This window comes from Schistocerca piceifrons, chromosome 10 (assembly GCF_021461385.2).
Source record: "Schistocerca piceifrons isolate TAMUIC-IGC-003096 chromosome 10, iqSchPice1.1, whole genome shotgun sequence".
NCBI classification, from domain to species: domain Eukaryota; kingdom Metazoa; phylum Arthropoda; class Insecta; order Orthoptera; family Acrididae; genus Schistocerca; species Schistocerca piceifrons.
The window spans coordinates 144,820,464-144,845,132 of NC_060147.1; the positions used below are offsets into that span (position 1 = coordinate 144,820,464).

The window sequence follows — 24,669 nt, forward strand, 5'->3', positions numbered from 1 at the left end:
TTTACTACTTTATTTTACAAACATTTATATATGCCCTGGTATGGGTGTATAGATCATTAGTGTGACTTGTGAATTTGAGTTGATCACAACTTTACATCAAAGGCTCACGTGACATTCCGGGTTACAATGTATTCCATTTGTCACAAAACTGTCTCGTCTCGGACAGTGTGGGTGCTCTCGGACAGTCGTGCCATCACCGAGCCTCGATGCCCGCCCACAGCAGGTGAAAGCATTTATTTGTCACCACTTCTTGCAATTTTCTCATAAACCACGCTTCCCATTTAATGTCTGCACAAATGAAAACAAAATCTCATTAACATGCAACTGTAAACAACCTGATTACTTAAAAATGCTCGATATTACTTCCTTCTTTAAAAAGGAATAAAACTTCATTTTTAATAACAAGTCTTTTCAGTTTTGTTGTTTCATTTCAGGTAAGTTGTGCTAAACAGTGTTAGTCTAATTTGTGTATCTGTATCTTATTTACTTCACATCCTGTGTGATGCAGGAAATTGTCCTGAAATGACCAGTGTTTCTATATAGTAAGATATCAGAGAGAGAGTGTGTGTGTATTATTATTACCCGAGGAGTTGCTTGTTAGGTACATGCCTATTATTCGGTCTCTTTGAGTACAATCTCAGTACGGGTGTAGTCAACAAGCGTGGAACATTCCTGCTTCAACCATTTGTTCTCTACTATCAGGTAAGTTATTCAATTACAGAACTAATTTGGAGGAAACTTTTGTATCGTGACCACCAGTTATTATACGATGTCATACTTCTGTATTCACTGCACTTACACTCCTTGTAAGGGCAGTCACTGTCAAATCTCTATTCCCTAAACGGATTCACCTGACGGAGGAACAGACAATCCCTTCTTTGGGTCTGCCAACCTTACATCCCTCCTACCTACATTAAATGGCACAGGTCATTCCTCCATTGGATTCACATGACCAAGATATAGGCCACTCCTCCTATGGATCTGCTTGTCCTTTACCTGTTCTACACATCATCTGCTATTTGGGTATGCCCCATCTTAACTTTATTAGTAAACACAATTACTATCCCCTTTTACTACATTTTTTGTTCTAAATGATCTGTTTCCCCCATAACTGCTCTCTTCCGGCTTTTCTTTTCTCGTTTATAACACGTATAACATCGCTACATACACGTACTTCTCACACTTGTGTATCTTCCTTCTACTTACTGATACGTATAGCTTATCCTTCACTTTCTTATAATTACTAGATTTAGACAATACAAAAGATTACTAGTTATCAAACCATCTCATTCTCTTGCCAACTGTTAAGGTCGTTCTCGTTATTTGGCTGTGCACGTGAGCACGCCATCAGTTTGTCTTGCCGTTCTTCTCCTACCTGGACTCTTTCCGCCTACAACGTGAGGCACGACTAACAGGAGTCATTTCTGTGAAGTGTTAATTTATAGCTAAGTTTATTAACTAAGCTGATGGCTATCTTCATAAACATACCGATGCAAGTATTATTGATTTACCATGCATTCAGGTGTTGAAGTCCTATCTATATTAATTCTATTTCTGAAAGAAGGCATAATGTTAATAATAGAATAGTCAAAGAAGATAGAAATTGTCGCAGAGAAAAATAAGATAGAAATATGAAAACAAGTTAACTCGGGTGGCCGGTGGTGACGAATACACCAAATTCACAAACGGTGTGAACTCTTCTGTGGCCTTAAATCTTGTAATCGTATCTATATTGTATAATCCTTTATTTTGCCCTGTATCAGGGTCTATTAGATATACTGCTTTTGGACGTGGTATATTCTGAATTTTAAAAGGTTTACTTTATCCTGAAAAAAATTTGCTCATTTCCTTCTTTCCATTCGAGCTATGATGAAAATTGTGTACTGACGGCAATTCATTTTTTTTTTATAGTCTGGTACAATGGCCTGTTCATTAAAACTTTTGTCTTTTTTTTTGTGCCTGTGTAATCAAATTCTCTTGTATCTTCTCTTGCAACTTTTGCAAGTCAGTCACTGGTGAATTATGCTATGTAAACAATTTTAACAAGAATTCTCCTATAAAGGTTTTATTCATCCTGTTGACATATGCAGTAATTCACAAGGATTACTTGAAGTTCTGGTACTAGTTGTGCCCAGGTGGTGTGCCTTGTAGAACAGCACACTTTACACAATCGTGGTAATTCCTTTATAACATATTCACAAGAATTAGTTTGTGGACTATACTTGGATGTAGTTGTGTGTCTTGCTACTTCCCAAGCCAAGAATTCCTTAAAATTATGGCTAATGAATTGGGGCCCATTATCAGTTATATACGTCGTGGTCTACCCACGTCTTGAAAATACTGTTCCTGAAAGAAGGTGTAATGTTAATAAAAGATACTAGAAATGTCAAAGAAGATAAAGCTGCATGACCTCGGGAAAAATTACGGCTGTAGTTTCCCCTCGCTTTCAGCCGTTCACTGTACTGGCACAGTAAGGCCATTTTGGTTAATGTTGCAAGGCCAAATCAGTCAATCATCCAGACTGTTGCCCCTGCAACTACTGTAAAGGCTGTTGCCCCTCTTCAGGAACCACACGTTTGTCTGGCCTCTCAACAGATACCCCTCCGTTGTGGTCGCACCTACGGTACGGCTATCTGTATCGCTGAGGCACGCGAGCCTCCCCACCGACGGCAAGGTCCGTGGTTCGAGATAGAAATATGAAAACAATTTACCTCGGATGGCCGGTGGTCACGAATACACTGAATTCCCAAAGGGTGCGAACCCTTATGGGGCTTTAAATCTTTTAATCATATCTCATTACTGTATTGGTGTTTGCTCGTTTAATGGTATAAAGTTTAACATACTTTGACCGAGATCAGCATCTTCCTTAGAAAGACTGTTAGTATCGAGCAGTTCTACTTTCTCCTGTACGGTAGAATTTACGAATTCGTGTAATTGTTCTTCCAAATTTGATACCGTTTCAGATGCGTTAACCATTTCTCTAAAATTTTTGCGTTTTTCTAAAGCAGTTACACGCTTGTTCGACTCTGAGATTTGCTATTTAACCTGGTTGAACTCTGTAACAGCAAGTTGACCTGTTTTGTTAATTTTACGATCTAATTCTTTGAACTGCTCTTTTACTTGCTGGCGAACTAAATGGCATTCTTTCACAAGCTTTGACACAGTCTCAAATTGGACAGTAACCTGAATATAGAATAAATTTCCTTTACTTCACGTCTACGGTCACAAATTATATACATTATATATATTTGATGGTGCCGGTGCTGATTTTGTGTTTAGCATTTGACAATGCCACTATGGTTCCAGTATATTAGGACATGTTTTTATTAAACAGGTACGCCTCTTCATATTTAAAGTGCACAAATGCACATATATATCAATAATACTTTTCATCACGGTCTGCTTTATTATTTTAATCTGTAGACAATCTGCTAGTGTGTGTGTATTTTTCCCATATTTTACTGCATATCTGAAGAGGTCATTATAGATCGACACCGGTAGTCTGAAGACAGCAGTACCTGCACGTGGCACAACATTATGAAAAACATCTGAGATGTGCATAGGTGCTCTCGAAAGGAGCAAGATCTGGAAAAAAAACTCAATTAATAACAAACAGCAGGTTGCACAAAGTTCATGCAAAAAAGTTCTGTGCAGTAATCGAGGAGGAAAATCCAAATGTGGTTAAAGTATGTTTTGATATACAAGAGAACCCGCTAATACCAAAGCTCTCCCTAGGTGAAGTATTCTATTTGAGACAGGTTCGGATATAAAATTTGTGCATTATGATTCACTCCCAAGCACAGACAAAGGAAATGATTGCTTTTTATAGTCGGCTTCAGACAGGACGGAAAGGATGCAATCGAGTAGCTCCTCTTTTGGATTTTCTCAGAAACCTTGAGGTGACACTGCCAGAAAATGAACCAAAACAAATTTTCTTGTTTTCTGATTCCTGTACCACACAGTCATTATTTGGACACTAATGGTCTTCACAGAAGAAAGCAGAAAATTTTATAAGCTGGTACATTACTTCTATATTTGTGGCCACAGTGATAATCCTGACAGAGCCCACATGAGTGGATAGATAAATATTATTGGAGGAACGTAAATATTCTTTCACCGACTTAATACTAGAAAGTGTCGGAACGACAACGCATTGTCAATATTTTGAATAAGAGTGGAAAGCAAAGGACCTCAAGCCCTGTGTACTAAAAGCCCCACGATCTAAAGTGCTTTCGAAAACAACTGCTCGGAGAGTGACAGCTGACGAAAAGTCTGTCAGTGTCGGACACTTACAATGGAAGTCCTGGAGAGGCTGAAGTACGGAAATCCAGAAACTGCAACTAGAAAGTGAGGAAATCAGCCACTGTGAAACAGAAGAATGTGGTCAGCAAGGAAAAGAAGAAATATGTCTTAAAACTTATGAGGCATTTTAACATACTGTAAGGAGCAGAAGCATTTTATAAGGACATTGTTGAAAGTGATCAGTACATTTCCAGTTCAGTGTTGTTGTAGCCAGTATTTTGTGTCGTATTTCAATAGCATTTGTGGAAATCTCGACATCTGCTTATAGAACATTTACGGAAAAGTGCGATACTGAAGTCTCGTATTGCAGTACATTAATGTATTTCAATGTAAATGAACAAAAAAGCAGCTTTCTTTGTAATTAATGTTAAAGATAAAAAAGAAATGGAAAAAATGAATTTAATGTGTGTATTAACAAAACTTTTAACTTCCATCTTTGTACTTATTGACTTCTAAAATACCTGGAAACTTTGTTGCTCTATTCTGAAGTAAAGAATGAAAAGTTTAGAAATGTCAGACACACAGTCAGAACCGTTCCTACAAAAGCTCTGTAAATGTTAAATTTTCTTATTTATGTAATTAGTATTTCATATGATATTTAAAAAATGCATTTTCAAAAAACTTTACTTTTTGGTGTTTTTCGAGTTTTGAAAAAATGCTCCTCATTTGGGATACAGCACAATAAGAAATGTTTTTCGAAAGAACTGCTTGCCTCTCTAAAGTAAGGTACCTGTACATACTGGTTTTGTGTATTAAATTATTCAGCACCAGTGGTAAATTTAATGCCTGTCCTAGAGCTAATAAGGAAGACATAACATTTCATTTGAAACCTTCAGCAATAATCTGAATGTTAAAAGTCCCATTCTCGAACTTCTGAAATGGTCTATTGCAGCCACTTCCGCATTTTGTGTCACTGTAAATCTTCTGCTAACTACTGTTCAGCTGTGTCCTGTGGAGCAGTGTTCCAAAGACAACTTACTCTTAAAATATCACTACCAGGGTGGTGATGTTTGTAACTGATCTCTTAGTCTCAAAGTGAGGCATCCATTTAAGGGATTGAGAAAAGAAAAAAAAAAAAATCAAAAATAGTCGTGGATGTAATAAGAGAGGGTCTATTTCATTGGGTATAGAGGCAAAGATCCCAGTTAAGGGAGCTCTTGCCGTGAGGCGCATATTAAGAGAATTTATAGCATGTGGCAGCAACTTGTATCTGACATCATTTCGACACCAAATGTATTGACCGATGCCCAGTGTCGAGGATCTATTCTAATGCAATTGTTGCTGAGGTTCCGACAGCATGTTCAGATGTTTTTCAGCTCACGAGTGAGTTGATAACAGTTTGAACACCAGAGAAAAGAATGTAGGTAAGGGCACCTGTACGAATAAGACATTTGGCATCTACACACGCCGCTTCATTATACTCGGAAGGCACATAAAATAAATAGTGGCGTCGCGTACAACAAATTAATTTGGCCCACAAGTTACTCGGTAGTTGTACTTTCCGAAGCTAGTCTTTTACACTGTTTATCGTGATGAAGAATAATAATGTTGCCAGTATTAATTACCTGATGATATTGTATAACTCATCCTTCAGTATGTCAGGTCATATTGCCCAGAGACATTGTGGCACAATTGTGAAACACTTGGACAAGAGAAAGGGGCTACAGTGTACAGGAACTTTTTTTAAATATATTTCTGCTACACCCCTCCTCTGAAAATATTGAGGTAATATGGATTATACACAGATTTTGTCTCTGAGGCAGTCAGTGAAACTTATTTTAAAACACGCTCGATTTTCTAACAAGTATTAACAGTTTTATTTTCAAAAATGCAGACTGACTGGACATTGCAAAGACCTGCTATGAGAATTATGTACAGTGCTTGTAGACAGAAAAAAATTGTGTATTTTTCTGTCCTTGTGGCATTAGAAAGTCTACTGATTAACAATACGAATTAAATCCACTGAAATAACGTATTCATTCACTATATATCCTTTCTGTGGCTCTAACTCGAGAACAGTGACTTCTTCAGAATTTCTCCATTGATTGACTGCAGACAAGAGTTGATAATGACACTGTCAGGCGGGGGGGGGGGGGGGGGGGGAGGGAGAACCACTGTGGTTGCAGGCTTCTGTAAGGGACAGATAGTTTCGTTTGATGATTTCTCCAGCACAGGTCAGACAATAGCTACATGCAAAAGAGTAAAAATGTATGATGGTGGGAAATTAAAGACAATTATTTTGCTGGTGAATGTGTAGCAGTAATAAAGAAACTGTGTACTCAAAGAAAAGTTTAGAGTTTTAAACATAAATGACAAGATAAAGTATGGCAGATTGATGGTTTAAGCAGAATGGGAAATTGTAGAAAAGCAAAAACAAGACAGTGGGATGAAGGAGTGTTAAAAAACTTAGAAAGAGATGGGCAATACAGGGGGCCAGAACAGGACATACGGTCTAAAATTTCTAGACAGGGAAGAGGAATGAGTTTTTTTTGGAGTGTACGGAAAATAAAACTGCGTACGAATACCGAAAGGAATCAAAAAGTTGTATACCATTTTTCGTTCAAACCAATACTTACGTAGCTGTCACCTCTGTTCTGTAGCTAACAAATGACATACATAAAATTATTGGATTATAAGGATTTCACAGAGCTGCTTTGTCCACACAAAGTTTGTCGGTTAAAAAAAACAAACAAAGAGTACCTCGAGTAGACTGAGTGAAAGAGGGTCATAACTTTGGAAGCTGCAGACTTCCTCGAGGCTCGGCAAATATCAGCACACTGTTACCCGCAGGTGCCTGCCACGTGTTGTCCACTGGGAGCTGGGAGTCTCTGACTCGGGCCTAGCTCCCAGAGTTGGCAGTCGCGTGTGCTCGCTTGTGTGAATAAATGGTGGGTATTTCTCTTTTGGTGATAAAGGCTGTAGCCAAAAGCTATGCAAGTGTCTTTTAATTGTGCCCATCTACAATTTAATGTGTCTTCTTTACGGTAAGTAGCAATCTACCTTTTCCCTCTTCTTTCTTCTTTAAGTGCTCAACCCTGAGGTCGGTTTGCAGCAGAGCACCATTCCTCTCTTCTGTCAGCCTTTCTCTTCATTTCCACGTACGTGTTACATCCGACGCCATTCACGATCTGTCGCACGTACGATATCCTCGGTCGCCCCCGCCATTTCCTTCCCTCAGTAGCTACTTCTGCTATTGGTCCGATGATGACGTCGTGTCGTAGGATGTGCCCTACAAGTTTGTCTCGTCTTGTTTTGATGTGCCTCCACAGAGATCTGGTTTCCTGTACTCTTCTAAGCACCTCTTCATTTGTGACTTGTCTCTCCAGCTGATCATCATCCTTCTATAGCACCACATCTCCAGTGCCTCTAGCTGTCTTCTCTCTTCTCTTCCAATTGTCCGAGTTCCACACCTGTAAAGAGCCCCACTCCAAATGAAACCTTTCACGATAGGTTTCCTTATTTTCAGACTGATGTTGCTGGTGAGTAAGTTCCTCCTCCAATTAAATGCAATTTTGGCCTTTTGCATTCTGCTCACAATTTCTTTCCGGCTTCTACCGTCCCTTGTGATTTTGCTTGCCAGGTAAGTAAATTCCTGTATCACTTCCAGCTCCTCTCTTCCAATTCTCATTCTCAGAGGTTCATATTCTACTCCCGTACTGATTGCCTAGAATTTTTTCCATTGTTCTGAGGACTTCCTCTAGATCATCTTTTGTCTCCACGACTATAGCAATATCATCTGCATAACGTAGCATGCCTATCTTCTGCCCATTAATTTTGATCCCCACCTCAGTAGTTTCTCGAACTTGGTCTATAGCTTCCTGGATGTACATAGAATATAAGAGGAGAGAGAGCACATCCTCGGTCTAATCACTGCCACCTCATTCTTATAGAAACTGAGTATCACACGGATGTCTTTTCCCCCAAGCTTCCCTCCAGTACCAAATTGGTAATCTCTCGATGCCTCAGAATGTCTCCTACCAGCTGACTTCTACTAGTCACGTTGTGCCACAAATTTCTCTTCTCCCCAATTCTATTCAGTACCATCTCATTAGGTGCATGATCTACCAATCTAATCTTGAGCATTCTTCTATAGCACCACTTTTCAATAGCTTCTATTCTCTTTTTGTCTAAACTGTTTATCGCCCACATTTCACTTCTGTATATGGCTACGCTCCACACAAATACTTTCATAAAGGACTTCCTGAAACTTAAATCTATACTCGATGTTAACAAACTTCTCTTCTTTAGAAATGCTTTTCTTGCCATTGCCGGTCTACATTTTCTATCCTCCCTACTATTTCATTTCTTAATCTAACTCCCTCAACATCACCCGATTTAATTCGACTACATTCCATTATCCTCGTTTGCTTTTGTTGATGTTCATCTTATATCCCCTTTGCAAGGCATTGTCCATTTCGTTCAACTGCTCTTCCAATCCTTTGCTGTGTCTGACAGAATTACAATGTCATCAGCAAACCTCACAGTTTTTATTTCTTCTCATTGGACTTTAATTCCTCCTCCAAATTTTTCTTCTGCTTCCTTTACTGCTTGCTCAATGTACAGACTGAGTAACATCAGGGATAGGCTACAACCTTGTCTACTCCCTTCTCAACCACTGCTTCCCTTCCGTGCCCTCTGACTCTTATAACTGCATTTGGTTTCTGTACAAATCGTAAATAGCCTTTTGCTCCCTGTATTTTACCCCGACCAACTTTAGAATTTGACAGAGTATTCCAGTCAACATTGTCAAAAGCTTTCTCTCAGTCTATAAATGCTATAAACGTAGTTTTGCCTTTTTTAACTTATCTGCTATGAGAATTTGTAGGGTCAGTATTGCCTTGCATGCTCCTACATTTCCCCTTCTTCGAGGTTGGCTTCCACCAGTTTTTCCATTCTTCTGTAAAGGATTCATGTTAGTATTTTGCAGCTGCGACTTATGAAACTGGTAGTTTGGTAATTTTCACATCTGTCAGCACTTGCTTTCTTTGGGATTGCAATTATTATATTCTTCTTGAAGTCTGAGGGTATTTTGCCTGCCTCATACATCTTGTTCACCTGATGGAAGAGTTTTCTCATGGCTGGTTCTCCCAAGGCTATCAGTAGCTCTAACGGAATGTTGTCTACTCCCAGGGCCTTGTTTCAACTTAAGTTTTTTCATTGCTTTGTCAAATTCTTCATGCAGTATCATATCTCCCTGTTCATGTTCCTCTACGTCCTCTTCCATTTGAATAATATTGTCCTCAAGTACACCTCCCTTGTATAGACCCTTTAGATACTCATTCCACCTTTCTGCTTTCCCTTCTTTGCGTAGGACTGGTTTTCCATCTGAGCTCTGGATATTCATGCAGGTGGTTCTGTTTTCTCCAAAGGTCTCATTAATTTTCCTGTAGGTGGAATCTATCTTAGCCCTAGTGATATATGCTTCGACAACCTTACATTTCTCATCTGGCCATTCCTGCTTCGCTCGCCACTTTGTACTTTCTGTTGATCTCATTTTTAGACTTCTGTATTCCCTTTTGCTTGCTTAATGTATTGCTTTTTTATTATTTTCCTTCCATCAATTAAATTCAATATCTCTCGTGTTACCTGAGGATTTCTACTGGCTGTCATCTTTTTACCTAGTTGATTCTCTGCTGCGTTCACTATTTCATCTCTCAAAGCTACCCATTCTTCTTCTACCGTATTTCTTTCCCCTGTTCTTGTCAATCGCTCCCTAATGCTCTCTCTGAAACTCTCTAAAACCTCTGTTTCTTTCAGTTTATCAAGGTCCTATCACCTTAAGATCCTACCTTTCTTCAGTTTTAATCTGCCATTCTAACAAATTAATTGTGGTCAGAGTCCACATCTGCTCCTGGAACTGTCTTACAATTTAAAACCTGGTTCCGAAATCTGTGTCTTACCATTATATAAACAATCTGAAAACTTCCAATGTGTCCAGACCTCTTCCACATATACAATCTTCTTTCATGATTCTTAAACCAAGTGGTAGCGATGATTAAATTATGCTTTGTGCAAAATTATGCCAGACATTTTCTCTTTCATTCCTTTCCCCCAGTCCATATTCACCTATGACTTTTCCGTCTCTTCCTACTATCAGATTCTAGTCCCCCATGAATATTAAATTTTCGTCTCCTGTAGCTATCTGAATAATTTCTTTTATCTCATCATACAGTTACTGAATCTCCTCCTCATCTGCGGAGATAGTTGGCATATAAACTTGTCTTATTGTGGTAGGTGCGGGCTACAATAATGCGTTTACTATGCTGTTCATAGTAGCTTATCCTCGTTACTTTTTTTTTGTTTTTGTTCATTATTAAAACTACTCCTGTATTATCATTATTTGATTTTCTATTTATAACCCTGTATTCACCTTACCACAAGTCCTGTTCCTATCACCACCGAACTACACTAAAGTTCACTAATCTAATTTGAGCCTATCCATTTCGCTTTTTAAATTTTATAACCTACCTGCCCGATTAAGGGATCTGACATTCCATGCTCTGATTCGCAGAACGTCAGTTTTGCTTCTCCTGATAATGACATCCCCCAGACTAGTCCCTGCCTGGAGATCTAAATGGGAGACTACTTTACCTCCAGAATATATTTTACCCAAGAGGATGCCATCATCTTTTAACCATACAGTGGAAAAGCATGCACTTGGGAAAAGTTACGGTTGTATTTCCCCTCGCTTTCAGCCGTTCGCAATACCAGCACAAGGCCGTTTTGGTTGATGTTACAAGGTGTGATCAGTCAATTATCCAGACTGTTGCACCTGCAAATGCTGAAAAGGCTGCTGTCCCTCTTCAGGAGCCACACATGGCACAGAAAAATACATGGTACAGACAGAATGATTGGTACAGAAAAAAAGCACCGGTGGGGGAAAAAATAGAGGGACTGAGATTACAAGTCAAAGAAAACATCAGTGATGGCCCTGACCATTCCGACGACGGCAGCTGCTGCAGCCCGTTGCGGGCAAGCGAGCAGAGGGAGCAGGTTGTCGCGCTGTCCCCCCTCTCGTGAGAGGCCACAGGGCAGGGATGGCATCTCCTCAGTGACATCCCAGTCGAGGTCGGCACCACAGGTGTCGGCGGGGGCGTCGGAGACGACGACTGCACGGGACCCGGCGACGGAGACACATTCGAGGAGTGGAGGTGGAAGCGGGAATCCCGGACGGCGATTTGCCAGGCAGCGACGCCACTTCCACGTAAACCGGACCGTTCACGACACAGGAATAGGCATCGGTGGGAGCGGAGGAGGTAGTGGACTCTCCGGAACGAGCCTGACCGCTCACAGCTGCAGCTGATCGAAGTGACGGCAGGAGTGCAGGTGCCGCAAAGGCGGCCCACTCGGCAATGTTTAGTGTTGGCAGCAATCTAGTTCGGCCAGTTCTGAAACCGTGAGCCCAGACAGGTGCAACAGGCCAGAACTGTAGAAGAAACAGCAGATGCGTGGTCGGATGCAACGGACGAAGGAGCATCTCTGGATGACATCCACATAGCAGCTCCACCGGGCTCTCGTCCCCCACCGGTGCAAAACGGTACGAACTCGAAAAACACTCTCGAGCAGCTTCGAGGGACCTGCCAGATACGTATTTCCACAACTGAGTTTTAAATGTCCGAATCGCACGTTCGTCTCCACCGTTAGATTGAGGATAAACGAGCGAGCTGTGAGATGGCGAACACCACTAGCCTGACAAAAAGATGCAAATTCTCCAGAAACAAACTGGGTGTCGTTATCGGTAACCACGGTATATGTAAGTCCCTCGACTGAAAAAATCTTAGACCGGCTCAAAATAGTGGCCGCCACAGATCTGGACGAACAACACTACAATAAGCCAAGACTGATTTGGTAAGGGCCAATCAAAATCGACATGTAGACATTCCCACAGATGCCACGGCATTGGCCAAAGGGAAGGAAGGCACCCACAGCGCCACGTCTCGCCGAACACAGTGAGTGCAAGCTGCGTAATGTCCCCATCTGTACCCCACAGCCAATATACGTGCCGGCAGGCCACAACTTCGGTGCGAGAGCTCCCCCAGTCACCGACACGCAGAAGTCGCAGTACTTTACGGCGTAAGGAAGGGGAATCACAACTCGGGGAGCAGCGTCCTCTTTAGCCAACGAAAGAGCCCTGTCAAATACAGACAGGCGGTGCCGGAAGGAGAAGTTATTATGCGAGGGATCTGAGGCACCGCCCGGGGGAATTTTCAGGGGCAACTGTGCAACACAGAAGAGAGGACCCGAGTAAGTACAGGATCCGCAGCGACGGCCGACGCTTTCTCGGCACTAGTGACGAGAAAACCGTCAACCGTGTTCTCGTTCTCAGTATCTAAATAGAAACGAAGCAACTCGTCCCGGTCGAATGCCGGGTCCGGCCCGATCGGAAGGCGACACGAACCTTCGCCATCGGCATGCCGCACCGTCGGCCGGTAACGGTTCCGATAACGATAATGGGAGACGTAGAGTGTTCGCCACTGCAAACCGTGCGCCGCCTCGTCTGGCACGGAAGCCGAACGGTTAAAAAGAGCAACCGACAGTTCGTGATCTGTGATTAAACGGAACTCGGAACTGTACAAGAAGACGTGAAATTTCTCGAGGGCGAACACAATCACTAAAGCCACCTTTTCAATCCGAGAATACCACTGCCGAGTCGGAGTCGAAGTCTCAGAAGAATAAGCGACGAGTCGTTCAGCATATTTGTGCACCGGCACCGTGCCGAGAGGCATCTGTAGCCAACAAGAGATGCTGACCGGGCTGAAAAGTGGCCAGACTGAAGATTAGATTTAAGGAAAGTGAGCGCCAGGTCACAAGTCGGGGATCAGAAAAAAGGCACATTTTTACACAAAAGCACGTGCAGGGGATGAGCAACAGTGGATGCGTCCAGCAAAAACTGAAGGACGTGTGCAACTTTACCTAGAAACGCCAGCAGTTCCTCAACAGAGGTCAGCCGCGGCAGAGCCGCAATTGCGGCAACGTGTCGACGCGACAGCGTGACCCCCGTGGAGGAACCTCAAAACATAGGTATCGGTCGGGCTAAAAAAATTGAGATTTGGCAAGATTGCACTCGAGACCTGCAGACTGCAAAACAGAAAACGCCGGACGGAGATTGCCGAGGTGGTCTTCGGTGGAAGAATTCGAAACGACAGTACCCTCGAGGTTTGACGCAACTGGCCACAGAGGCTGTCAGCTGCTCTAAAAAATGTAGAAAAATTGTAGGTGCGCCAGTAACGCCAAAAGTCGAGTGCCGAGTTTGGTATAGGCCGAGAGGTCTACTGACGAGAAGGAGCACAGTGGCCCGATCTAAAAGGAGCTGGAGGTACGCCTCCGACAAATCGGTCGCGGAAAAGTAGTGGCCACGCGATAATTTTACGAGCAGCTTCTCAGGGCGGGGCAAAGGGTACGTATCTATTACAGATCACGCAGTAATCGTGCAGAGCCAAACCTCACCCTTTAGCTTCTTAATGGTGGTTAGTGGTGTAGCCCACCGACTGGAAGAAATAGGCCGAACGGAAATGAAAACTCGGAGCAGAGGGACTCCAGTTGCCGGTACGGAACTCGATCTGACAAAAAATTTGTTTATCCTCTATAGGAGCAGAGAACTGACTTAAGATCGGATTGTGCTGTTTGTTACATCAGTGAAACCTGTGTGAGGGGAGGGGAACTCCAATTCCACGTACATTTGTGCGTGTAACTAAAGTCACTGCAGCTCCTGTGTCCACTTGTATTTATAGTGGTTTATTAAACATATACAAATCAATAAACGGTTTGTTCTCTGAGAGAATCATTGTAGAGATACAGTTTATATCCGTCAGTGCTACTGTGCCCGCCACGTTCGAAGCGGTGTTACACACTGATACAACGTGGCCTTTCTTTTGACACTCGTTTCGATCACCCCGAGGCTTTGGGCACACGGCACGCAGGTGCCGGACCGAGCAGTACGGGCGAGACGGAAGGGAGGCGCGCGGCCGCCGTCGCGGTGTGCCACGTCGCCACTGTGGCCGCAACCGGTGCTGCCCCGTGTGACGCCGATCCGAGGCTGTACTGCTGCAGTGGCTTCCCCCTCGTCCCGAACACTCGCTGCGTGCCTAACGGGCGCCGACTCGGCAGCTTCCGATACCTCCCCCTACCCAGAAATCTGATTCGCCTGCGGCCCGTGACACTTCAGAGGACTGTGCTACACTGAGCACGTGTGTAAGTGTCGGGTTCTCACATTGAAATGCTTTTCTGCAGACTTTCCTATCCGGGGCCAGACGAGTAACAACATCGCACACCCTGTGATCGGTGTAGGAGTTGTGACTGGTGCTAGTGACAAATTTACAATGATTGTTCAACCCGTCTAATTCTGCAGACTGGGCTTTGTAAGATTGGTTTGGGCATTTCTAACAACAGTAAAGTTCTGCACGCTTCGCAATGACGTGCATTCTGCCACAGTAATAGGTTGCCAGAATCTTGCACATTTCATCAAATAAGCTGGCCAGTTCTCGCAAAGGCCCAAATTGGCACGACGACCTATAAATGTGTGGCGAAAACCGGGAAAGAAAGAAAGCCCTACACCGGTTTGCACTGCCCACACGGAAAACGTGAAAATGTTGCCTTAACCGTGTCTCGTACGAGCCCGAATCTTCAGCAGATTCGTCGTATGCCAGAAAGGGCAAAGATTGCACTGACGGGAGAGTAACGTGCAGCGAACGTGCCGATGCCAGTCTATCGAGAGTGGCGGTCAGAGTCCTCACTCGCCACCGAGTTTTGTTACGGCGAGAACAAACACAATTTATCGAATGTAGTACTTTACAGAGCAACACGTAAGACACGGGAAAGTATAGGTAGCGTGTAGCACTGAACACGGTGGCCGGACGACAGTAATACAAGTTACAGAACAGGCCGAGCACCCGTTTGCGATCGCTCGAGTGATACCGTTTCTTTGGCGACACCTAGAGCTCACCGGGGGACCGACCCGGGTGGCCTCCGTACGTAGGCCCGTTAACTGTACGGATGCACGCTCTCCGGAATCACACGTGTCACGAGCGGAGGTACGTCAGTAGTGTTGTGCTCGTGAATCGCGAGTTCAGTTTAAATTCTCTCTCATATCAAACGCACGTGTAAGTGTGAGAATCTCAGGTTCCTGAAAATGTTTTAGAAAGACGTTCTGTTATCAATGTTACACAATATTATCATTATGTAGAGTAAATAATTTTTTTGAGCGTAGCTGAATTGTACAGGAAGATTGTGTTGTAAAACAGAACTGGGTCAAAGTATGCTACCAGTCCCCTCTGCACGTCGACACGAAGTGAGATTTCCGAGTGTGAAGCAGGCAGGCCCGAACTTGTTCTTTAACTTAAGCACGTGCCACTTGCACCTCCGTCCGGACGCACACGAACTTCTCGTGCCGAGCCTCGTCCAGTGTGTGCTTCCGGTACCTGCAAGTCGTTTTATTTGTTTGGAATTGTGCAATATTGAGTTTTTGGAAGATTACGGGTAAAGGTGTCGACTGTACTCCAGCCCTGTTCCAGCTACTTTTAACAGTACCAGTCTCCCTCTACACAAATGACCTCTTTGCCTTATTCCACAGTTGTCGAAATTATTTAAATACCCCTAATTTGTACAGTTTATACTACTGTAATATTAGTCATTAGCATAGTGTTATCGAAACAGATTTATTTACACCTTTCAGTAACTTCTGTGCCTCTTTAATTATTAACTAACAAGGACCTACTCTCTTAGAGCTGAAGTGAAGTACCTATATTATATTTTTGTATAAAATATGAAATCTTGGAATTGAAGAGTTTGTACTTTTAAGTCACCACATGTTAACGTCTGACTAAAAGTTTCTTTCCAACCTTCACGTCTTTCTGCCTGCTGCTCCGTTTCTGTCAGGAGTCACAGCCGACGTCCACTATAATGAGCCCTGTGCACATCTGTTGTGGTCACTTTCTAGTTCCGGCACACAACACCGACTGTCGCTTCTAGCAGCCCCTCGTGCCTCAATTGATAAATATGAACTCTCCTTTTTACAGTAAAACTCTTCTCGTATGACTCTAAAAAGGACTTCATCATTTGTGGTGTTAATAGGAATTTGAAAAGTCTCAACTTTAGTAATTTTGATACCTCCTGGGCAATGGAAGTCCAAAAGCAAATAGCAAGACTGAGAAGAGGTAATGCCAGAGCAAGTGGAGGAGTTGCAGTTTCCTATATCTCCATCTCATTGCCCCATTGATGATGAGTCTCAAATCAGTTCTGTGTAAGTTATTTAGAATACTTCATGTCTTGGAGATTGTGTGCCTTAATCTGGACATTTCTGTGCACCCCTAACTATATCAAATGAGTTTCTAACCATTGTGCATAATCCATAAAATTTTACTGCACTTATATTTCACTCAGTTATTAAAATTGTGTCACATTTTTTTACCAATTTTTGATTATTTTTTTTTCTCTTTTTTCCCCAGATAGCACAGACCACCTGAGCCATTTTTACCGACGTTCCGTGGGATCGTCTGAGCCAAAGCTACTTGGTTGTGGAATGACGTGGGTCACAGGATGGGAAGAAATAAGAGAAAAGAAACAAAACAAACGCGCGCGCCACACACACACACACACACACACACACACACACACACACACACACACACACACAGACAGACAGACAGAGAGAGAGAGAGAGAGAGAGAGAGAGAGAGAGAGAGAGAGAGTGAGTGTGTGTACATATGTATATAGATATCACAGGAAATTGAATAAAAGAAATGTGACATTATGAAGATCTGCCATGCCTCAGGGGAGGGCACTGTTCAGGGCTCTCTCAAGTTCTCCTCTAACTTTTGTGTCCAGAGTAGTGCTACTCCTCTAGACAAAACTATTTCTCAACCATCATCTTCAGTGGACGTGCACTTCCTCAATTTCAGATGGAAATCTCTTCTAAGAGCGGGGAGGTGGAAGGAGACATATGGGTGACACGACAGCTGTCATTTCGCTGTGGAGGATGTGATGTAATTTAAATAATCGTCCTAGCATTCGTTAACTGGGATTTGTGGGAAACTTCTTACTACTGTGGCATTTCACTCTGTGACATTCTTGTGGATCTGAACTGTCAATTGTGGTCATCGTAACTGTTGTAACCGGAAAGACAGAAGGGCTCACTCTTGAAGCAGTTGCTCGTCTTAAAAGTGCTCCATTCCTGTGTCTTCATAATTAATTTGTAACTTGACTTTTGTAAACTTTTTGTTCCTTTTAATGTCTATCTGTTTTCTCTATTTATGTATATTTATTGACAGCCAAATAAAGATGTACAAAAAGTTGTCTAATCTCAGAAAAGCTGCAAAGGTTTTCAAGAGTTCTAGAAGAAATCTCATACGGTCGAGACAAGAAGAAGAAGAAGAAGAAGAAGAAGAAGAAGAAGAAGAAGCAGCCAACGCCGGCCATTGCTGTGGTTGGGTCTCTCTTGGCCTCAGTACAAATTCATTCGGCACTTCAGTTTTCATATATACACATCATATGAGGCCTCTTCAATAAAGAATAATCATAATTTTTTTTGACAACATACTTTTCCTTATCCTCATAATTTTGATGGTCCTTCTCAAAGTAGTCTCCTGTGGATGCGACGCACGTGTCCCATTGTATCTGCCAGTCTTCAAATATATGGCGGAAAATATTTTTCGATAGGTCCTCCAAAATTACCTCCGCAGCCTTCACCACTGCTCGTGATGATTGATAATGCATCTCACGAAGGCGTTTCTTCGTGTTAGGGAAAAGAAAAAAAATCACATGGGGCTAAATCCGGACTATAGGGAGGGTGAGGGAAGCACTTCACGTCGATTTTTGCAAAATATTCAGCAATGACACTGGCAATATACGGTCACGCATTACCGCGGTGCAGCATCTGGCCCGCTTCACGGAAATGTGGTCTTTTGCGCCTGATACGGACTTGCAATGGTTTCGGGACATTCCTGTAGTATTATCCAGTTGCTGATGTGTGTGCGGCTACAACATGCTGATAAACCATTCCACGAATATCAAAGAATGAGGTGATCGTAACACTCTCAGCAGAAGCAACCACTTTTGCTCTTTTGGAGGTTGGTAATGAAGGAGATTTCCACACTGAGCTTTGCTGTTTGCAGTTATTTACATTTGAAAGAAACCCCATCTTCTTCTAACATCAACTTTAACTGCGTCCAGACCTGCACACAAATGTCCTTTCGTTCGGGAATCGACGGTCTCGGAAGCCGTCGCGCTCAGACACGTGTCGTGCGTAATTTTTCTGTCACCGACATGTGTGTGGCACCCAGTGAAATGTTCAGTATTTCAAAAAGTGATCTCGTGTGATCTGGAGCACTGGTCCACCTTCCTTTGAAATCGATTGTCTCCCCTCTTCCAACATTTTAAACCACCTTCGAGCTGTGCCGTAGGAAAGAACAGACTCTCTATAGGTCTCCTGTAACAAAGTACAGGCCTCAGCTGACGATTTGTCGAGACGAAAGCAGAATTTCAAAGCCGCATATTGTTCCTCGCACGTTACCTCCGTTGTAGCGGTAGGAAATACTGAACGTGTCTGACCTCGCCTGGCTCTCACAGGCGGGAACCAGTTGTCCCTGTGAAACTACTACAGTGTGTTTGTTTCACATTAAACTAACAGAATATCATTAGGTTAAATTTTAGTGCGAGAAATTATGACCGTAAAAAAATCGTGATCATTCTCGATTGAACAGCCTCATAGATGTTTGGAAAAGTAGCTGGAACCGTGCAGTTCCATTTGATTACTTTTGTCGAAGTATTTTGAGTGACTTGTGGTACGGTCACATACTTCTTCCACTACTGACTTTGCCTGTGTTTATTTAGTGCAAACACAGCGATGTATTACAGTATTTACAAGTATAATTAATGACATACACATGTAAGCAGAGTAGGGTGACAGAGCTAGATTGGAAAAAGGTAAACAACACAGCTACTGGAGACAGACTTTGAGGTCCACGACAGAGAACACTTTGAAGCTCATGTAACATGGACTTAACCTCTGTAACACTTGTAGTAGTTCAAAGATGTCTTTCACCAAAAGTATTTTTCCATTAGATTGCAGAGGTGTGACTTTAATCTTTCTTTGCCTTTGCATGACATGTATCTAAACTCTTACAAATATCATCTCGGCAAATATTTTCAGATGTTGGTCACACATCATTAGTAAAATGAGATATTTGTAAAAAGAGGAATATACAACTCGTTCAGTGGTTTTCTGTCTACGATTCATTTGTGTTCTGCACAGCCCATCGAGAAGGAAAATATCTGGGGATGTGGAACAATACATTAACACGAGCAAAGGCACTGTACAAATTTAATCACTATGCTGTATTGACAGGAAACCTTCACTATACTGCTTAATGCTATTTGCACTTACGTCATCTAAAGTTAATAAGAATGCTGATGCCTTCCCTGTTTTATTATATAGCTGTTGTCTATCTCCTATTAGCAGCTTAACATACTTTATTGCAATGGGATTATTAGAGTATTACTCGTCACACAGCTTAAAAACAAACACTGCTATACTTATTATGTAACTAACAATAATTTTCCATCCCAGAATGAGTCATTCCATGTCTAATCGACACGGAAAAGTACAATTTTCAACCTGACCCACTTTGATTTTCGTAAAATTTGGTGTGGTTATTGCACATGTCAAGAGAATGAAAAATACCAAATTACAGAATTTTAGTGCAAGTAAGACAAGAGTAATGGCCACTCGAAGTTCTAAAAGTGAGTGGAAAAATTGACAAACTTTGCTGACAAAAATGACTGTTTGTAAATTCTAAAAAAGATAGAAAAGCGAACCTGGGTAATTTTGAAAAGGTCTCAAAACCAGCTATTCAGTGATACCAAATTATGTCACATATGGAGAATGTACACAATTTAGGTCAGTGACCTCAACTTTTGACCTGTAATATCTCTAAACATGTTACGATCAAAACTTACGAAAAAAAAATATATTTCCTTCTTCGTGTTAGATTATATGACACAGTAAAAAATCAAGTTGGAAGGACAATGGGATTAGGAGATATAAAATGATATGTGTACCAATGTGTTGCATTAGTGCAAAATAAACTGTATTCAGACTCCAACAGTATGAGACAAAGCAGTGAAAAACATGCTTATTGTTAAGAAGGTGGTGTAATAGCAATGCATAGAAAGGTAACAGCATAGATAGACCAATGTCAAGCTATCAAATATTGGAAGGCAGTGTGGCTGCTACATGTAAACAGATAGTTGCTGCAAAAGTTGTGTGTCGAAATTATACAAATCCACATCGAAGATTAAGTTTGAGGTCATGTATTCCCGTAATTCATTCAGGGAAGAAGGAAACGACAGATACAACAAAAATCTACGTTAAGTGCATATATGGACAGTTGATACAATTGCTGCCACAAAGCAGAAAAAAAAATAACTCGTGGAAAAGGGCCTATGGGTGACCCAACTACAGGGTGTTTATAATCAAAGTTAAACTTCCAAACTGCTGCAGAAATAACACCACTGTTCGGAAGGATGGCAAATTGCAACGGAATATTATCAAAGGAGGAGGAGAACGAACATCTGGCAGAAGAAAAATAAATAGTTACAAAATGAAGCAATAGATGGCACTGTAAGCATCACAGTTTAATAGCGGTAGACTACAAATGACAAATGAATCATACAACAATGCCTTAGGTGTATGTTTGACATTAAACAAACTGTACTACTCAGTGTGCACGAGGATACAGGTGTAATACTGCTAGTTACGTAAGCCCATCCACTACTGCAAGTTCATATCACATCGAATGGGAAGATCAGTTTTTAATTGCCCTGAAGCCAAAAATCGCATAAAAAGCATCAATCACATCAGTTGTCAATTGTATGAGGCCAAAAACCGCGTAGAAAGCATCAATCAAAATCAAATCGGATTATTAATTTCTGTGTGACTGGTGCAAAACAGCACGTTCCACCACTGGTCGAAGTTTTTCGGGGGTCACGTTCAGACCGTGTTGCACAATGCGTGCCTCCAGTCCAGCTAAGTTTGCAATTGGAACACTGAACACAACACCTTTCAGATAGCCCCACAGACAGAAATCACACGGATTAAGATCAGTCGATCGGGAAGGCCAGGCTGTAGGGAAATGGCGGCTGGTAATTTTAGCATTTCCAAAATGGTGCTTCGGCAGCTGCTTAACTGGATTTGTAGTGTGCAGAGGTGTGCCATCTCGCATAAAAGTGATCGCATCCACGCTGTCGGAGAGCTGGAATCACGCAGCTGTCGGAGAGCTGGAATGACGCGGTCGTGCAAGAGACACTCTTAGCGCTTACCAGTGGCGGTATAGGTAACAGTACCGGAAGCACCTGTCTCTTCGAAAACATTTGCCCCTGTGATAAATGACACTGTAAACCCGCAGCACACACTGATCTTTTCAGGATGAAGTGGTGCTGGTCGATTTGCACGTGCATTTTCTGTTGCCCATTTTCAACAATTCTGTGCCATGGCCAATCATTGTCCACTTTCATGTGAGCAAGAAATTCTAAATCAAATGTCTCTCTCGGTGGCAGGTCAACAGGAAGCAACTCGTGCATGAGGGTAATTTTGAATGGGTAGCAAAGAAGGACATTTCGTAGGATTTTATGCACCGTGCTCACAGATGTGTCCAATGTTCGGGCAATTCTCTGTGCACTACACATTTGGACACCACCACTTGTCACGTCCTGCATTGCTGTGACCACTGCTTCCACTGACATCAAATCAATTCGTTTCTTCCCTCTACCAGGTTGCATACCAAAAGAACCCATCTTTTCGAATTTCTGAATCATTTTCTCCAGACCCACGGCACTCGTCGGACCGATGCCTTTTTTCAAACCCTTCAGTGTCCGGAACTTCCGCAGGGCGACATATGCACAGTCACATTCTTGTAATACAGCATTACAAGGAGAGCGCGATCCCGCATCGAGGCAGTCACGGCGATCGTCGCAGACACGAAAGGAGGAAAAGCTGTTTACCCGGCGTTTTTATACCAGCTTCGACGGGTCGTGCACGTGACAGGTGTTTTCATTTATGTATTCTGACACATACAGTGGCATCTATTGATCGATTTTCACAATTTTTTTATCTTCTGCCATACATTTTCCCCCTTCTCTGATAATATTCCGTTGCAATTTGACATCATTCTGACCGGTGGTGTTATTTCTACATTGTTTTGAAAGTTTAATTATAGACACCCTGTACATTGAAATAAGTGGACATCACAAACCTGGATTGCTCCTCAGAAAAAGAAGAGACTCGGAGAGAAAACATATGCACTGTGTCTGAGGCACTACAAAGTAAATGACAACGTAGTGTGGAAGAAAATGCAGATTATGAAACAAATGTCGAATCTGAAATAATAATGCTACCGAAAGAAATATCAGTAACAGCACTGCAAGCAGTGAGAAGATCCAAATTCTGACACTTCTTCCGAAAAGTCAGAGCATTTGAAGGATTGAAAATGAAATTGTTAAAGTCTTTCGTGGCCACTTGTCGACAAACTGCCTTCGGCTCGTCTCGAGTTCTTCAGTCGACATTCGTCTGACGATTTTGCCGTCGTTTCGACAGCACAAGTGGCTGGCATTGTCGAAGCACCATCCTCTATTGCCGGTGGTGAACTGGAGCCGAGCTCACGGCTGCAGACTATACGTACCTGGCGCGCCAACGTCCGAGGGCTTCTCTGCAGTCAGTTCCGGTGCGGTTCTCTTCACGCTACCTGTGAGTTGTGCTGCAGCATCACAGCACTAATATAGTGTTTGAGCATTACGGGACTGATTTCCAATCAATCTGCACTAATTTACATTTGGAGCACCCCACCATTCATCACATCAGTAAGAAATTTTTTTCCGAGTCATTTTGTATTCTGCTGCTGCCACACTACAGCTCAGCCCCAGACTGCAATCGTCGAAACCCTGACGGAGAATTTAATTCAGTGTCTCTAGTCCGGGGCGGTACTGAGTTACGAGGGGACTGCTCCTCTGTCGTCGGACTGTGGGACTTTGGGAGTGCCTTATATTTCCAGTCTCCCACCACCTCCCAAAGTCCCACAGTCCGGCCACAGAGGAGTATTCCACTCGTAACTCAATACCGTCCTGGACCGGAGAAACTGAATTTATTAAATTCTCTGTAAGGGTTTCGATTACCTCTCGTCGTGCCCCGAAATGAGAAATGTCCTGCCCACTATCCTTCCCATCCCTCCTACCGTGGTATTCCGCCATCCACCGAACCTACACAATATACTCGTCCGTCCTTACACGACCCCTGCTCCCAATCCCTTTCATCGTGACTCGTACCCCTGTAATAGACCTGGATGCAAGACCTGTCTTGTGCGCCCTCCCATCACCACCTACTACAGTCCGATCACTAACGTCACCTATCCCATCAGAGGCAGGGCTACCTGTGAAACCAGTCACGTGATTTACAAGCTAAGCTGCAACCACTGTGCCGCATTCTCTGCAGGCACGACAACCGACAAGCTGTCTGTCCGCACGAATGGCCACTGCCAAACTGCGGCCAAAAACCAACTGGACCACCCTGTTGCTGAGAACGCTGCCAAACGAGATATCCTTCATTTCAGTGACTGCTTCACAGCCTGTGCTATTCAGATCCTTTCCACCGACACCAGCTTCTCTGAATTGTGCAGGTGGGGACTTTCTCTGCATACACCTTATGTTCCCGGCCTCAACCTTCGTCAGTCACTGTCCTCACCCGTCCGGCCCCCTCCCCGTTCCCATTCCAGCAGTACGCAGCAGTCATTTCACCGCCAAACCCAGTCTTTTAATGTCTTATTATTTCTCTCCTTTCTGCTACTTACCACCTACCCCCTCCACACCTTCTGTCCTGTCCTCCGTCTAAACTGCAACACTTCACTGTCCGCCACTCCCCCCGTACTATCCCTCCCCCCCCCCAGCCTCCTCCTTACCCCCACCCAGTCACCACTCCTACCGTGGACTGGTGCCGCTGCTCGCAGTCTGGTTTCAGTTCTCTGAGACTGCAGACGTGTGTGTGTGCGTGTGTGTATGTGCATCTACTGCTGACAAAGGCCTTAATGGCCGAAAGCTATAATTGTGTGAATCTTTTTGTTGTGCCTATTGCGACTCAGCATCTATGATTTATAAAAGTCAAAAAAACTTAATTCCACTGCTACTTTTAAAACACAAAATTCCCTGAGATTTTATGAAATTCCTGAGATTTCGCTGCTGAAATTCCCTTTTCTAGGCAAAGGGAAATTCCCTAAGAATTCCAGGTGTCTCAGAAGAATCACCATCCTGGGAGATGTTTTTCCCAGCAAAGTGGGTATGCAGCTACTTCTAGCAGTTGTTGTTACTGGTAACTCTACTACAAGCTGC

At 42.8% G+C, this 24,669-nt stretch overlaps 1 long non-coding RNA gene across 1 annotated transcript in view; it reads left to right on the top strand.

Annotated features, from left to right (window-relative positions):
- LOC124719128 overlaps positions 1 to 17,607 on the top strand; it is a 22,590-nt gene extending 4,983 nt beyond the window's left edge. Inside the window, exon 2 of the long non-coding RNA XR_007005993.1 lies at positions 16,746 to 17,607. This is a non-coding gene — a long non-coding RNA (uncharacterized LOC124719128). The remainder of the gene's footprint in view (positions 1 to 16,745) is intronic.
- The last annotated feature ends 7,062 nt before the right edge of the window (positions 17,608 to 24,669 follow it).